Genomic DNA, 18,170 nt, shown 5'->3' on the forward strand with positions numbered 1-18,170 from the left:
CTGGAGGGAGTGGTGTGGAAGGGTCTCTGGAGGGAGTGATGAGGGAGTGCTGGGTGTGTGGGGGTCACTGGAGGGAGTGGTGTGGGAGTGCTGGGTGTGGGGATCACTGGAAGGAGTGGTGTGGGAGTGCTGGATGTGGGGTAATTACTGGAGGGAGTGGTGTGGGAGTGCTGGGTGTGGGGAGTCACTGGAGGGAGTGGTGTGGGAGTGCTGGGTGTGGGGAGTCACTGGAAGGAGTGGTGTGGGAGTGCTGGGTGTGGGGTAATTACTGGCAGGAGTGGTGTGGGAGTGCTGGGTGTGGGGAGTCACTGGAGGGAGTGGTGTGGGAGTGCTGGATGTGGGGTAATTACTGGATGGAGTGGTGTGGGAGCGTTGGGTGTGGGTGGTCACTGGAGGGAGTGGTGTGGGAGTGCTGGGTGTGGGTGGTCACTGGAGGGAGTGGTGTGGGAGTGCTGGGTGTGGGGAGTCACTGGAGGGAGTGGTGTGGGAGTGCTGGGTGTGGGGTAATTACTGGAGGGAATGGTGTGGGAGTGTCACTGGAGGGAGTGGTGTGGGAGTGCTGGGTGTGGGGTAATTACTGGAGGGAGTGGTGTGGGAGTGTCACTGGAGGGAGTGGTGTGGGAGTGCTGGGTGTGGGGTAATTACTGGAGGGAGTGGTGTGGGAGTGTCACTGGAGGGAGTGGTGTGGGAGTGCTGGGTGTGGGGTAATTACTGGAGGGAATGGTGTGGGAGTGCTGGGTGTGGGGGGTCACTGGAAGGAGTGGTGTGGGAGTGCTGGGGGTGGGGGGGTCACTGGAAGGAGTGGTGTGGGAGTGCTGGGTGTGGGGGTGTCACTGGAGGGAGTGGTGTGGGAGTGCTGGGTGTGGGGGGTCACTGGAAGGATTGGTGTGGGAGTGCTGGGTGTGGGGGGTCACTGGAAGGATTGGTGTGGGAGTGCTGGGTGTGGGGGGTCACTGGAAGGAGTGGTGTGGGAGTGCTGGGTGTGGGGGGTCACTGGAAGGAGTGGTGTGGGAGTGCTGGGTGTGGGGGGTCACTGGAAGGAGTGGTGTGGGAGTGCTGGGTGTGGGGGGTCACTGGAAGGAGTGGTGTGGGAGTGCTGGGTGTGGGGGGTCACTGGAAGGATTGGTGTGGGAGTGCTGGGTGTGGGGGGGTCACTGGAAGGATTGGTGTGGGAGTGCTGGGTGTGGGGGGTCACTGGAAGGATTGGTGTGGGAGTGCTGGGTGTGGGGTAATTACTGGAAGGAGTGGTGTTGGAGTGCTGGGTGTGGGGGTGTCACTGGAGGGAGTGGTGTGGGAGTGCTGGGTGTGGGGGGTCACTGGAAGGATTGGTGTGGGAGTGCTGGGTGTGGGGGGTCACTGGAAGGATTGGTGTGGGAGTGCTGGGTGTGGGGGGTCACTGGAAGGATTGGTGTGGGAGTGCTGGGTGTGGGGGGTCACTGGAAGGAGTGGTGTGGGAGTGCTGGGTGTGGGGGGGTCACTGGAAGGATTGGTGTGGGAATGCTGGGTGTGGGGGGTCACTGGAAGGATTGGTGTGGGAGTGCTGGGTGTGGGGGGTCACTGGAAGGAGTGGTGTGGGAGTGCTGGGTGTGGGGGGGTCACTGGAGGGAGTGGTGTGGGAGTGCTGGGTGTGGGGGGTCACTGGAAGGATTGGTGTGGGAGTGCTGCGTGTGGGGGGGTCACTGGAAGGATTGGTGTGGGAGTGCTGGGTGTGGGGTAATTACTGGAAGGAGTGGTGTTGGAGTGCTGGGTGTGGGGGTGTCACTGGAGGGAGTGGTGTGGGAGTGCTGGGTGTGGGGGGTCACTGGAAGGAGTGGTGTGGGAGTGCTGGGTGTGGGGGGTCACTGGAAGGATTGGTGTGGGGGGGTCACTGGAAGGATTGGTGTGGGAGTGCTGGGTGTGGGGGGTCACTGGAAGGATTGGTGTGGGAGTGCTGGGTGTGGGGGGTCACTGGAAGGATTGGTGTGGGAATGCTGGGTGTGGGGGGTCACTGGAAGGATTGGTGTGGGAGTGCTGGGTGTGGGGGGGTCACTGGAAGGATTGGTGTGGGAGTGCTGGGTGTGGGGTAATTACTGGAAGGAGTGGTGTTGGAGTGCTGGGTGTGGGGGTGTCACTGGAGGGAGTGGTGTGGGAGTGCTGGGTGTGGGGGGGTCACTGGAAGGATTGGTGTGGGAGTGCTGGGTGTGGGGGGTCACTGGAAGGATTGGTGTGGGAGTGCTGGGTGTGGGGGGTCACTGGAAGGATTGGTGTGGGAGTGCTGGGTGTGGGGGGGTCACTGGAAGGAGTGGTGTGGGAGTGCTGGGTGTGGGGGGTCACTGGAAGGATTGGTGTGGGAATGCTGGGTGTGGGGGGTCACTGGAAGGATTGGTGTGGGAGTGCTGGGTGTGGGGGGTCACTGGAAGGAGTGGTGTGGGAGTGCTGGGTGTGGGGGGGTCACTGGAGGGAGTGGTGTGGGAGTGCTGGGTGTGGGGGGGTCACTGGAAGGATTGGTGTGGGAGTGCTGCGTGTGGGGGGGTCACTGGAAGGATTGGTGTGGGAGTGCTGGGTGTGGGGTAATTACTGGAAGGAGTGGTGTTGGAGTGCTGGGTGTGGGGGTGTCACTGGAGGGAGTGGTGTGGGAGTGCTGGGTGTGGGGGGTCACTGGAAGGAGTGGTGTGGGAGTGCTGGGTGTGGGGGGGTCACTGGAAGGATTGGTGTGGGGGGTCACTGGAAGGATTGGTGTGGGAGTGCTGGGTGTGGGGGGTCACTGGAAGGATTGGTGTGGGAGTGCTGGGTGTGGGGGGTCACTGGAAGGATTGGTGTGGGAATGCTGGGTGTGGGGGGTCACTGGAAGGATTGGTGTGGGAGTGCTGGGTGTGGGGGGGTCACTGGAGGGAGTGGTGTGGGAGTGCTGGGTGTGGGGGGTCACTGGAAGGATTGGTGTGGGAGTGCTGGGTGTGGGGGGGTCACTGGAAGGATTGGTGTGGGAGTGCTGGGTGTGGGGTAATTACTGGAAGGAGTGGTGTTGGAGTGCTGGGTGTGGGGGTGTCACTGGAGGGAGTGGTGTGGGAGTGCTGGGTGTGGGGGGTCACTGGAAGGAGTGGTGTGGGAGTGCTGGGTGTGGGGGGTCACTGGAAGGATTGGTGTGGGAGTGCTGGGTGTGGGGGGTCACTGGAAGGATTGGTGTGGGAATGCTGGGTGTGGGGGGTCACTGGAAGGATTGGTGTGGGAGTGCTGGGTGTGGGGGGGTCACTGGAGGGAGTGGTGTGGGAGTGCTGGGTGTGGGGGGTCACTGGAAGGATTGGTGTGGGAGTGCTGGGTGTGGGGGGGTCACTGGAAGGATTGGTGTGGGAGTGCTGGGTGTGGGGTAATTACTGGAAGGAGTGGTGTTGGAGTGCTGGGTGTGGGGGTGTCACTGGAGGGAGTGGTGTGGGAGTGCTGGGTGTGGGGGGTCACTGGAAGGAGAGGTGTGGGAGTGCTGGGTGTGGGGGGTCACTGGAAGGATTGGTGTGGGAGTGCTGGGTGTGGGGGGTCACTGGAAGGATTGGTGTGGGAGTGCTGGGTGTGGGGGGTCACTGGAAGGATTGGTGTGGGAATGCTGGGTGTGGGGGGTCACTGGAAGGATTGGTGTGGGAGTGCTGGGTGTGGGGGGTCACTGGAAGGAGTGGTGTGGGAATGCTGGGTGTGGGGGGTCACTGGAAGGATTGGTGTGGGAGTGCTGGGTGTGGGGGTCACTGTAGGGAGTGGTGTGGGAGTGCTGGGTGTGGGGGGTCACTGGAAGGAGTGGTGTGGGAGTGCTGAGTGTGGGGGTTACTGGAAGGAGTGGTGTGTGAGTGGCTGTGATGGGAGGGAGCCGCTGGCTTGGTTCTGCTCCGTCACCGGGTTCTAGGCACTCACTCACTTAATTCTCTCAGTACTTCCTGATTCGTGGTCCGATCAATCTTTGATATTTGTGCTTGAAAAAAATGGACAAACTAGAAGGGGGCTGAGGAGAATTTTTCTCTTTTGTCTCTCTGCCAAGTGTTGGGGATATTTTGCTGTTAAATGGAGCCCAACATCACTATGGCAACGCTGGTCCTCTCTCACTGCCAGCTGCCAGGCATTAAACTATATTTTTCCAGCTCAAAGCACAGAAATTGCCTCCGATCTTCAAAGAAATGGGATGAAACAGGGCCAGACGCATTACAGCTCTCTAGGAGAACCTGGCCCCAACCGAAGACGCCAATTAAATAGGAGGAACAGCCCAGGAGGAGAGAAAAACCGTACCTGGGCACAGCACTCACCCTGCAGGACGGGTGGCGCCCAAGACCCCCAACCCTTCTCTAGAACAGCCCCCGGAGGTGGTAGAGACCCCCAGCCTTTGCCAGAATGAGCAGAGCCCCCGGCTTGCTGTGGCACAGGCTCCAACCTTTGGTGGCAGATACCTGCAGCTGTACCTAACTTTCACATTTCCCCCACGTAGAAAAGGCAGGCTTCTAGTGGAAACTTTTCACATTGGTTTAAAACAATATTTAAACTACATAGAAATGCAAATTTTACCATCAAGTAAAGACGTACAGTTAAAAACTTTTACCTGTGAAAGGTCACTTTTGTTTTCAGTTGAAATACAGTACAACCATCCTTTTTGTATTTTATATATTTCCTAGCAAAATGTGCCCGGCCTTGCTCAGGTTGTCTGGTCCATAACATGTACATTTTAAAATCAAACAAAAGTGACAACAATATATATTGTACTTTATTAAGTAATTAACAGAAAGAGAACTCTCCATAACTACATTAACAATATATTAGGTGTCAGCCGGAACAGAATAAGCATCTAGGCACCTGCAGGACGGCCGCCGTGGATCCCAGCCCACATCGGATGATAAAGGGTTCTGGCAGTGGCTGAGGATTCCTTGTGTGTGTGTGTGAGCGGGAGAGTATCTGTATGTGTGAGAGTGAGTATCTGTATACATGTGGGGGAGCCTGTGTCTGTGTGAGTGGGAGAGTATCTGTATGTGTGAGTATCTGTATACGTGTGGGGGAGCCTGTGTGTGTGTGTGTGAGCGGGAGAGTATCTGTATGTGTGAGTATGAGTATCTGTATACATGTGGGGGAGCCTGTGTCTGTGTGAGTGGGAGAGTATCTGTATGTGTGAGTATCTGTATACGTGTGGGGGAGCCTGTGTATGTGTGTGTGAGCGGGAGAGTATCTGTATGTGTGAGTATGAGTATCTGTATACATGTGGGGAGCCTGTGTGTGTGTGTGTGTGAGAGCAGGAGAGTATCTGTATATGTGAGTGTGAGTATCTGTATACGTGTGGGGGAGCCTGTGAGTGTGAGTATCTGTATCCATGTGGGGGAACCTGTGTGTGTGTGTGTGTGTGTGTGTGTGTGAGTGGGAGAGTATCTGTATGTGTGAGTATGAGTATCTGTATTCATGTGGGGGAGCCTGTGTGTATGTGTGTGTATGTGTGTGAGCGGGAGAGTATCTATATGTGTGAGTGTTTCTGTATACGTGTGGGGGAGCCTGTGTGTGTATGTGTGAGTGGGAGAGTATCTGTATGTTTGAGTATGAGTATCTGTATACATGTGGGGGAGCCTGTGTGTGTGTGTGTGTGTGCGCACACCTTGTGGAAGTGTGAGAGACAGGGCTTTACAGACAGAGCACAATAGTGAAAAGTACCCAGCTCAGGTTGTCTGATTCACAACTGATGTACATGTTCAAAACCAAGCAATAGTGGAAAAGATAAATATTGTTTCAATGTATTAAATTAGGAACATAAGAAGTTGCCATACTGGGTCAGACGAAGCCTAGCATCCTGTTTTCGAAAGTGTCCAGTTCAGGATACAAGTACCTGGCAAGTACTCAAACATTAAATAGATCCCATGCTACTAATGCCAGTAATAACTAATAAGCAGTGGCTATTCCCTAAGTCATTTCAATTAATAGCAGTTTATGGACGTCTCCTCCAGGAACTTGTCTAAACCTATTTAAAACCCAGCAATGCTAACTGCCTTAACCACATCCTCTGGCAATGAATTCCAGAGCTTAATTGTGCATTGAGTGAAAAAGAATTTTCTATTTGTTTTAAATGTGCTACTTGCCCCTAGTCTTGCTAACTTCATGGAGTTAATCCTTGATTTTATCCGAAAGTTTAAATAACCAATTCACATTTACCCATTCTAGACCTCTCCTGATTTTAGTTCAAACAATTTTTTTATTGGTAAAGAAAGACATTTTTTTTTTTTTTATACTTTAATGTTTATTTGGATATCATGTACAAAAAGCCAACAAGGTTACTTACAGCTCCGCATCACAGGAGACGCTCCTGCTATCCAAATGTTTCCACATTTCCCCTCCCCCCACCCCCCTACAGGTCAGCTGCTAGGATATACCATACAACAGTTGTGTAACACAATACAGTTAACATAACATACAATACACAATAAGCTATAACATCTCAGCTAAGTCTAGGGTAACTGAATAAGCGATCATATCCCAGAATAATATCACTTAATAAAATCATCATCATCATCATCAATCATCCCCCTCTGCCACGATAGGAACAGGAACCCCCTTCCAGTGTACCGCTCCCAGGTCCACTCGGGGTCGGTTAACTTGAGACCATAGATTGAAAGGATCCCATATTTTCCCAAATTTGACTAGCATATCTTTCCGGAAAGCAGATATTTTTTCCATATTTCTAATATTGATAAGCTTCGAGACTACTAAGGATATGGGTGGGGCTTCCGGTTTTTTCCACCATTGTGCCACTCCCAATCTGGCAGCAATAGCTAAATATCGAAGGAACCGCTCATGTCCCATTCCCTCTTCCTCTATCCATAATCCTAAAAGCCATAATTCCGGCCATAAAGGTGGAGCCACCCCCAGGATTTCCCTGGCTAATCTCTGAATATGACCCCAATAAACCTGAATTACTGCACAAGCCCACCAAACATGGAAGAACGAACCTTCAGTAGCACCACAGCGCCAGCATTTGCTGGATAATTGACTATACCATTTTGCCAATTGCAGCGGGCAAAGGTGCCATCTATACAATAATTTATATTCATTTTCAATCATTGCCGCCGACATAGAGTGCCTCCCCAATCCCGTAAAACACTTATCCCATCTCTCGGAATCCCAATTTCCCCCAATATCCTCCATCCACTGTTTAAGATGAGCAGCCTTATAACTCCCATCCTCCTCCATAAATAAGAAAGACATTTTAAACATCTCTATCATATCCCCCCTCAGCCATCTCTTCTCCAAGCTGAACAGCCCTAACCTCTTTAGCCTCTCCTCATAGGGGAGCTGATCCATCCCCTTTATCATTTTGGTCGCTCTTCTCTGTACCTTCTCCAGTGGTGTATATGATTGAAGTGTCACTCCAGTTAAGCATGGGTTAATGTTGTTGATGATACTGAAACTTAAGAGGTAATACTTTATAATGAATTCTGGATTGTACAGAAAGCCAATGCAGCGCTATCAGCGAGGGGGTGATATGGTCAAATTTCCTTGTCCCTAGCAAGAGTCTGGTGGACGCATTTTGTAATAATTGTAGTGGTTTTAATGGTCCTGAGGGTAGGCCTAATAATCTAAGTTTGAGAATATTAGTGCTTGTATTACTCTTGGGTTGTTAGTAAAGATTTCAGGCGATGTAGTATTCTTAGCTCGGAGTATCCTGTTTTAATTAATTTGCTTATATGCTTTTTCATTGTTCAATGCTCCTCGAGCTGTTTTCCTAGGTCCCGTACTTGATCTGAGGGAGTAATGTTAAAGATTCCCAGGTCTAGGGTTGGCGGTTTGATTATTGTTGAATTCCTCCATAACCATACAATTTCAGGTTTTTTGGGGGTTTAATGTTAGTTTCAGTTGAGAGAGTTTATGTTGTAATGCCTTCACGGATGTTGACAGAGTAGACTCAGTTTTTTAAAGTGTTTTGTCGAAGGGGATGTAGAATTGAATGTCGTCTGCATAGGAAGAAGTTGATTCCTAGATTTGCTAGTAATAGTACATAGAGGTAGCATGTAAATGTTGAAGAGGGTAGCCGAGAGTGCTGAACCCTGGCGATGTGAATGAAGAGAAGAGGCATGGGGGTGGCTTGCGGGAATGTCAGCTATTACATGGTGATTAATACCCTTATTCAATAAACATTCTCACTGTCAATGCGACTCCTGCATTGTTCTATGCTTCAACGGCAAGAGGAAATGTGGAAAAAAGGATTTGCATCCACAAAAAAGCAGGGGAGTAGCTTGCTTGTTGCAGCGGTTACTACCCCAAACCAAATAAGCCTGATACTTCACTTTCAATAATATCCAGTGTAGCTCTCTGCTTCAATGGTAGGGGGGAATGAAGATAAGAGGATTTACAGTCAGACAACTGCCAACAAGGACTGAATTGCATAGTCTGGGTAAACAAATAAGCGTGGGAGTAGCTTGCTTGTTGCGGCAGTTACTACCCCAAACCAAATAAGCCTGATCCTTCACTTTCAATGCATATCCAGTGTAGCTCTCTGCTTCAATGGCAGGGGAGAATGAAGATAAGAGGATTTACAGTCAGACAACTGCCAACAAGGACTGAATTGCATAGTCTGGATAAACAAATAAGCATGGGAGTAGCTTGCTTGTTGCGGCGGTTACTACCCCTAACCAATTAGGTTTGATACTTCACTTTGATGCAGCTCCAGCACTGCTCTCTGCATCGATGGTGGGGGTGGAAGGAAATTAGAACCAAAAAGTTACCAATAAGGGCCCTGACCTCAGCGGTCAGAGTAACAGATAAGTATGAGAAAAACAAGTGTGAAGCTTGCTGGGCAGACTGGATGGGCCGTTTGGTCTTCTTCTGCCGTCATTTCTATGTTTCTATGTTCCTATGACACCTGTATCAATTGGGAAGGTGTCAGATATGTTATTCTCCAGTTTGACTTGGAATGACCTATCCTTTAGGAAGGAATAAAAACCATTTGTTAACATTTCCATCTATTCCTATTTTTCTCAGTTGATGGCTTAGTAGGGAATGGTCAACTGTGTTGAAGGCTGCTGTTAGATCAATTAGTTCCTGGATATAAGATTCATTTTTGTCAAAACCTTGTAGTATAGAGTTGGTTAAGCAAATGAGAAGGGTTTCTGGTGAGCGATTTTTTTCTGAATCCGAATTGCTTTGGATAGAGTATATTACTGCCATCCAGGTGGCTCTCTAATTGTGATCACGCTGCTTTTTCTAGGATTTTAGCAATGAAAGGCAGGTTGGGTATTGGTCGATAATTGTCCCAATCATCGATGCTGCTTGTTTTATTTTTTCTGATTGGTTTAATCACAGCTTGTTTAGCCCTGGCGGGGACCCATCCTTCTGCTAGTGCAGTGGTTCTCAACCCTGTCCTGGGGACCCCCCCCAGCCAGTCGGGTTTTCAGGATATCCACAATGAATATGCATGAGAGAAAATTTGCATACACTGTGCAAATTTTCTCTCATGCATATTCATTGTGGATATCCTGAAAACCCGACTGGCTGGGGGGGGTCCCCAGGACAGGGTTGAGAACCACTGTGCTAGTGAGTGGTTTATTATGGTTGTGATTACGCTGTGTCCTGATTTCAGGGTACTTGCAGGGCTTGGGTGAATTGTAGGCTTGAATTCTGTAATGACTTGGTTGATTTCGAGTTTAGATATGGGGTCGAATGTGTTCCAGTTTGCATGCTCTGGTGTTTCTTCAGGCTCTTTTGCTTGCAAGCAGGTGCAGAATTGTGTTTTTAATGCATTGATTTTATTTAGAGAGCAGTGGCATATTCATTGCAGGAGCTCTTTGAAAATTCACAGTTATTTGATGTGGAGGATGATGGGTCCTTGATTAGTTTTTTACCAGTTTCAAGGAGTAATTTGGAATTAAATATCACACTATGAATCTGTTTTGCGTAGAAGTCTTTTTTTGCATTATTTATTTGCTCATGATATTTTGTTAATAATGATTTGTATTTTTCTAGGGATTCCATAGATTGGTGCTTCCTCCATTGCTTTTCAGATTTTCTCTCGGTCTGTTTAGTGCATCTTATTTCTTCGCTATACCAAGGTTTCTTTTCTATAGCTGTATTGCCTTCATTCTGGAACATTTTTTTCTAGATTAGGCTTAGGGTATCAGCTATTTCATTGACAATTTTATCCCAGGCAACGAAAGATGAGGAGACATTATCGTGATCAAAATCAGTTATTTTATTCTTGTTTCTCTTTCTAGGTGGGTGAAAGTTTGATTGATATTTGAGATTGTTTGCTGTGAGTCGAGGAGGGTTATTTTTGCTTTTATTAGTTGGTGATCAGACCAGGGTAATATGTTGTATGAGTTGATTTCACAGTTATTCTGATTGGTGAAAATTAAGTCAAGGATGTGTACTGCTTTATGAGTGGGGTGTTTTACCAATTGTGACTGTTGGAGAAGAGACGGCTGAGGGGGGATATGATAGAGGTGTTTAAAATTATGAGAGGTCTAGAACGGGTAGATGTGAATCGGTTATTTACTCTTTCGGATAGTAGAAAGACTAGGGGACACTCCATGAAGTTAGCATGGGGCACATTTAAAACTAATCAGAGAAAGTTCTTTTTTACTCAACGCATAATTCAACTCTGGAATTTGTTGCCAGAGGATGTGGTTAGTGCAGTTAGTATAGCTGTGTTTAAAAAAGGATTGGATAAGTTCTTGGAGAAGTCCATTACCTGCTATTAAGTTCACTTAGAGAATAGCCACTATCATTAGCAATGGTAACATGGAATGGACTTAGCTTTTGGGTACTTGCCAGGTTCTTATGACCTGGATTGGCCACTGTTGGAAACAGGATGCTGGGCTTGATGGACCCTTGGTCTGACCCAGTATGGCATTTTCTTATGTTCTTATGTGTTTGAGGTGTTTGGTGGATTCTTAGGACTACAGTGATAGAGACTCCCATGGGGAGGACCCCCGCGGAGAGCCGTAGCACCAGACTAGACTCAGATGCACAAACACAGAGATATTAACTTTATTATGCAGCTTGTAGAGTTCACCAGAGGTGGCAGTAGAGAGGAGTTTCTGTAACAACAGTCTGGAATCCTCGGCGGAGGAGACCCATCCACAATAGTGGTGTAAGGCTCCGATGCAGGTATTCATTGAGGAGCTGAAGGTGAGACAGACTGGAGATGCTATTACTCACTCTCTTGTGGCAGTAATGATAGAGTTCCCAGCAGGCAAGAGAGTAGATAGCAGGCACCAAGATAGACAACACAGGTCCTCGAGGAGCGAGGACCTGGATTCAGGTTAGGTACCTGTAAATAAGCAAAGAGCCCCCGAGGAGCGGGTACCCAAGTTAGTAGAAAACCCCGGAGGGAGAAGAGAGCTTCTAGCGAGAAGCGGCAGAGCTGCTTAGACCGGAAATCCAATCCTTGCTAACTCAAATAGCAGCAAAGAGGGCAGGTTTAAATACCCCACAGGAGTGGGGAAATTCCGGGGCTGGCCCCGGGTATTGCCCGCGCTGGACCCTTTAAATGAAGGGCTGATGTCGCCACGCACGTCCAGATGACGTCAGGGGTTGTGGCTTCGGCGGCGGCAGCGCTCCTGCCACGGAGGAAGGCCTTTCGGCGTCTCCAGGACCATGGGTCCGTTGCGGAGGCGGATAAGCATGGTCGGCCATGGTCTAAGTGGTCGACCGGCATAACAGTGACCAACCCATTGCTTCCATAGTATCTAGAAAGATTTCACATGCTGTGGATTTAGGTCTGCTGTCTACAAGTAGGTTAAAGTCCCCAGTGATTAAGGTTGATTCAGGAGCTGGAAACGCTTTAGTGAAAAATTCGATTAGTGGTGAGCCGTCATTTTGGAGCATTCCAGGTGGACAGTAGATCAAACCAATATTTATTTGTTGATTTTAGTATTGCCACTTCATGGGGAGGGTTAATTTCAACTTTATAGGGTTTAAGTTTGAGTTCTTTTTTGCAGATTATTAATGGGCCCTCCTTTACGTTTGTATCAGGGGAAGTGAAATATATCATAGTTGGGGTTATCAGTTTGATTTAAGAGAACATTATCATAGTCTTTTAGCCATGTTTGGGTAATGCAGAATAGAGCGGGATTTAGTTCCTCTAGCAGATCATTTATCAGTGGGATTTTCTTTGTCAGCTATTGAACATTTAGTAAAAGGAGGGCGTATGCTAAGCAGGAGGAGATTACAGGAGAGGGGTTACTTATCTTGGGATAGATCAGGTTTTCGCTCCTTCTTTGAGTTTTGAGGCTCGCTGAAGATTTCCATGGCTTTCGTGACCTGAAATGATTTCAGTGGTATGGGTTGGCTCCAGTATACGATCAGTTTGGTGAGGGCTGTATTCCAAATTTATTTAGTTCAGGTGTCACTTCAGGCACACATGAAGGGGCGCACAAAGGGGCAAGCTCCGCTGTTGTGTTCCTTCGTGCTGGCGTTACAGCCGCTTCGAAGAGGACGCCAGTGATGGTGGTGGGCGGGCTTCGGTCAGTGGGTGGGCTGGGGGAGGAACCCTCCTCTTGGCGCCAGCTTCCTCCTGTGGCCCTTCCTCTTTCTGTCATGGGGGGGGGGGGGGGAGTGCGTCTTCAGCACACTCTCCACGCTGCCCCCTGGTGCCGGTTGCTGTGGTCGTTGCGGCCTGGCAGGCGCCTCTCAACTTTCACAGCATAGCAGCCGCTCCAGTGAGGCCGCCGGTGATGGTGGTGGTGGGCGGGAGGGAGGGAGGATGGCTGAGAGAACACAGTCAGGGGAACAGGGGAGCAGCCTCACCATGAGAGGGTATGAGGATGAAGAGGAGCCTGAGACAGGACTTTTAAGTTAAGTGATAGTTCTCTTTTGCCATACTGCCTAAGAAGGACACTGCTATAAACTGAAAATGAAAGGAAACGTTTAGTAGACGTGTATGAGGGAAGCCAGACAAGTACGCTGAGCAAGGCAGAAGCTAGTGAGGCTAAACCTGGCTGGAGTTTGCGGTTGCTTGTTGTGCTAAGTCCTGTCCAGGGGACTCTAATGTATTCAGCAGTAAGTAAAGAGCAGGTGGACAATGGCCGCAGCGTACAGACTGCTCTTATGAGTAAACAGATGCTCGGTGCCATTCCCAGGAGTAAACCTCTTCCCAGCTGAGAAACCGCCTAGGAATAGTGCTGCCCAGAAGTAACAGAGCAGGCTGAATTAGTAAGCTGTAGGTGAGAGCTGCACAGGGGCAGCTCACCACCTCCTCCTAATCCAAGTAGCAACGCGAAGCCTCTCTCTAAACCCCGAACCTCGCCTAGGACCTACAGAGGGCTAAGCCAGTCCCTGCATAGTAATGCAAAGGGGCTTGGTTTGAACCCTAGAATTTTGCCTGTGATTTGTTTTGGAAGAATTATAATTCTGCTGGGGCAATAAAGCTGAGATTGGCCTGGAGGTGGCACCAGGGAAGTTTAATAATAAACGTGACTAAATTAATGCATCTGCTTCATGAACCTTTTTCTTTTGGGATATTAGGAGACAGTTCTGGTTTTTGATAGCCTGAATACCTTGTTGGGAAGGTGAACCCCAGTGCAAAGGGATGAGGCACCCTAGGTACCTTCTGCCTTGCACCTGCCCCCACCCGGTCGTGCCACATTCCCCATGAGGGGGCTGCGAGTGGTGGCGCCAGATCTCCACTCCTCGCAGCTCCACATGGCTCGCGCCCCCTAATGGTCAGCGCGCTAGGCGCGGGACTAGTTCACCTAGTGCCTCCGCCGGCCCTGACTGGGGATATCACCAGGTACTCTGTCCAGCCCCGCGAAAGCATTAAATTAGAATCTGGCTACGGATCAGCGTAGGACAGATACAACCCTAAACCCACTTGACCTGTAGGCCCAAGGCTCCTGCCTTGCTGCTGTGGATCTGATGTCATCTGCATGCACTGCTTCTAGTTTCCTGCCTCGCCCCTTACTTTGCCTTGTGGCCTATGGGCCTTCTTGCTCTGTGACCTATTCTGGTCTTTTCCTGCTCTTGCTCTGTGATTACTCTAGGTCTACCCTTGCCTTATGGCGTTCGAGCCTGCTCTTTCCTATCTTGCCCAGTGGTCTAATCCAGGTCTCTCTCTGAACCTACTGGCCTTTGGACATCTTTTTCTTTGTTCTGTGATGTCTTGTCCTGTCCCATCCCAGCCCATTACAACTCCTTACCTGCACTCAGTTCCGGTTTCACTCCCAGTCCGTACCTGCACCCAGTCTGCCCAGCCTATAGACATGCACCATGATGTACTGGCCCCCAGAACCCAACTCAGCAGAAGACCAGCCCAAGCCTTGCCCTGCAGTCCTGTGCCACTCCTAGGGTGGTGTTCCCTGCACCCAGCCAGGATTCACGTCATGGCAGCAGATTCTTGAACTTTTTATTTTTAATTTTTTATTTATGCATTTTCAAAATTACAACAAATAATAAAGTACAGATATGTTGTAATCCACATAAGAATTAATAATATAACTAATTATTATTATTAATTAATTAATAATATAACATTAGACAATATCTGTATCATCAGGAAATATGGGGAGAGTTAAGTTAAGAGACGCTCATCTTTCACCTACACGAGAAAGAGCATTTTCCATTGCTTCCCCCCAAATTTGGAACACCCTACCCAAAGACCTGAGGACCCAGCACAACCTGAAAACATTTAAAAAAGACCTTAAAACATTTTTATTCCGCAAATTCTATTCTATTAGACACCTGATCGTCCCAGCTCTCAACCGAACTCGCAAACATAATCCTCTTTCCTTTTGCTCTCCTGATGTACCCCCTTTCCCTCCATTTTCACCCCCCCTGCTCTCACTTGATTCGTTAAGTTTTTGAAAATGTTCTCCTCACTCTGTTATTCAACTACTAAGAAAAAATGTATATTGTTCACAAAACTCTACTGTTCCCAACTACTATGTTAACTCCATTTTATTGTACGATAATTGCATATTTTGTAAACCGTTATGATGGCTCTACCGAATAACGGTCTATAAAACTCTACAAATAAATAATAAATAAATAAAGCGGATAAAAAAAGGAATAAAGGAACACAAGGATCCAGTACATCAATTATAATAAGAGGCTACATCTGGATACCATTCTAAGTCTCCTAGCCAGTTTCTGTGGTCGCTGGGGGAGGAGAGTCCAGGGATGCCTGGAGTTGGGAAACTTAAAAAAAAGATATATTTATATTTATAGTTTGAATACATAACTTTGCATTTGCAAGGAAATTTAAGTAAAAGTCTAGCCCCTACAGTTTCCACTTCTGGTTTCGTTCCGAGAAATTTCTCTCTCCTTTCCTGTGTTGTTCTGGCCAGATCCGGGTAGATCCAGATTTTGTCTCCATGGAAAACTTCCAAGCGGGGTGGAAGAAATAACCGTAAGACTGCATCGCGGTCCGATGAAAATACGAATGCTACATATAATGTTGATCTCACTGGTATCACAGTTTCCAGCACTGTTTCAAGTATTTCAGTCACATTTAAGGATTCCTCCGCTGGATTATTTCCAGTGGGAATAGCTGCAGTGGCTCTTGAAGGAAGATAATAGGCTTTAGATAGTACAGGTAATGCTTGCCGAGGCATCTTCAGGATCTGAATTAAATATTCCTTAAACATGGCCTTTGGGGATATCGTTTTCATCTGAGGAAAGTTTAAAACTCGAAGGTTTAGGTATTTTAGAGAATTTTCAATCGTTTCCAATTTTTTCACATTTATTATGTCAGGTGTTACAAATTTTTGTTGAAATACTTCTAAATTTAGCGTCCGCACGTTAAGCTTTTCGAAGTTGATCTTATTTGCAGATATTGAGCTTTCTAAATTAGAAAAACGCTGTTGTGACTCCAAAGTAACTTGAGTCAAATTCACAATCGTCGTTTTGAGCGATTTGATTGCCGTCCAAAGAGAGTTTAAAGTAATCTCTGCTGGATTCAAACATAAAGTTAGCCTCTCCAACGGCCTGTGCTCTCGAACTCCCCCCACAGCTTGGGCTCCACCTCCCAGCCCTTCCAAAGCCACACCGATTGATCCACCAGATCCCTGGATGTCGTAGGGATCGTAGGCCGCGTCTGACCAAAACTGATGCTCTTCTCCAATATTTCTCCAGTAATAATATCAGACGAACCTTCAGTCTCTCTGGGTCTTGCAGGAATTAAATGTTGCGGCAGGGAGGGAATACTAGGAGCGCCGGGGCTCAACGATATCACTTCAGCCAGCAGTGCAGACTCCCGCTCTGAGTCTGCTTCCACAGCGGCCCTCTCCTCCATTGTCATTCCAGACGTCGACGCAAAGAAGGTAGAAATCCGAGGCTGTGATTGATGGCAACAGTAAGGGAGATGAAGTCGATATCTCCCTTACCTTAGCTTTCCGCTTGGTGTGTGGCATATTCCACAGCAAAAGTTAAGGTAATGGTAAATAGCAATTCGGAATGGAGAGGTCCTCCTGAGCGTCTGCCTCAGTCAGCGGCCCTCTTAACTCTCCCAGATTCTTGAACTTTTCAAACAGATAAAGCAATATTACTCTCTCTCTCTCTCTCTCTTATCGAAGTACTATACCCTTAATTGGTACCAGCACCTCTATCTGAATACTTCTATCAGATACTTTGCACTCTTTCATCCTCAGGTGTTTGGTGTCCTCAACTCATGTGGATGAAGGTAAGTATATTAGGTGCTCCTGCTCTCTTCTCTCTCTCTTTGTTTCCCAAATATGCATACGTGTGTTCTTTAACACTACCACTTTTCTTTTCCTTCTGTGTCTGATAGACTGTCCTTAATGACGTTTGTTGTGTGTGTGTGTGTGTGTATACAGGTAGAGTGCGCTGACGTGATTTAGTACAGTTTCGTCCCCAAACCGAGGCTGGTGGGTGGGGCTAGATAGCCTGGTCTGAGCAGCTGAAGGGGATCCCATAGAAGCTCCTGGATTGTGAGTGGGCTGTCCAACCCAATGTCCTCTCAGGTATCACGTTCACGATTCTTGTAGCTTTCCTATATTAAAAAAAAAGTGTGTATGCTAATTACACTATCGCACCCCCCCCCCCCCCCCTGAATATGTGCTATCATAAAATCTAAGTGTGGTGTTTTCAGCGGCTTCTTGTACTTATCCTTTTATTTCTCCACAAAATGAGCAGAATTAAGAAACCCTTCTCTGGCTAAACAGAGGGAAGAGGTGATTAACACCAGTTATTTCTATCCTCTCTTTCACACCTCCTGTGTGGAATGACTGTGATTTCAGAACCATGGAGCTTTCCAGTCTCTCTCTCACTGTAAGATCAGCCTCCCATTCGGGATTTTCTTTACCTCAGATCTTTAAAGGTTTGACGTTTGGAAAGTTAGATGGGCCTCATGTAACATATCTGCTCTTTTCCCTGCTGGTGGATTTAGCCTCACGCTCCTGTACACCTTATCAGTTATGTTTCTGTTATAGAGACGGACAGGTGTTTCATAGGATGAATGGGTAACAACTCCAGCATTTTTTTTGTTTACACTATAATGCCGACAGTAAGTTTCCTGTCGCTTTAGTTCTGGCAGTTATTTCAAAGCAGCCTTTATAATTAAAGCTGTGATTAAGTCTGGCTTTTTTAAGCTTCAAGTTATTGCAGGTTTAAAACATTTATTAAACCCTTCTGATTTTCAAATGGTTGTACAAGCAGTTCTCTTTCCTCTGATTGATTACTGTAACAGTTTATATATGGGTTTGCCATTTTCTACTTTGCAACCTTTACAGTTGTTGAATTCAACTGCTTGCTTACTCTCTGCCACAAGACGAAATCAGCATATTGCTCCAGCACTTGCAGAGTTAAACTGGTTGCCTATTAACCAACAAATTGCTTATAAGGTGGGTATGCTTGGAGCTAAATTGTTGAATCCTAATACTTGTTCAAGGGCCAACGCTTTGTTAAAAGTGTACCAACCATCTCGACAGCGACGCTCTTCTCAGCGGGCCTTGCTTGATATTCCGTCAGACTCGCTCATGTAGCGTCTACAAGCAAATCAGCTTTTTCTGTTGCAGCACCATCTTTAAGGAACGCTTTGCCGGTTGAATTGAAACTGAATCCCTGCAGTAAGACTTTTAAGACCAGTCTTAAGACTTCTTTTTGCAACAGGCCTTTTACATTTTTAAGTGTATTGACTAATTGACCATTTCCTGCAGTTAAATGATGCCGATGTCTAAAATAGTAAAGTAGGTTTTACCTATAGTTATAGGTTATTTTGTGTGTGTATATAATAATCTTAT

The sequence above is a fragment of the Rhinatrema bivittatum genome, chromosome 4 (genome assembly GCF_901001135.1).
Source record: "Rhinatrema bivittatum chromosome 4, aRhiBiv1.1, whole genome shotgun sequence".
NCBI classification, from domain to species: Eukaryota; Metazoa; Chordata; class Amphibia; order Gymnophiona; family Rhinatrematidae; genus Rhinatrema; species Rhinatrema bivittatum.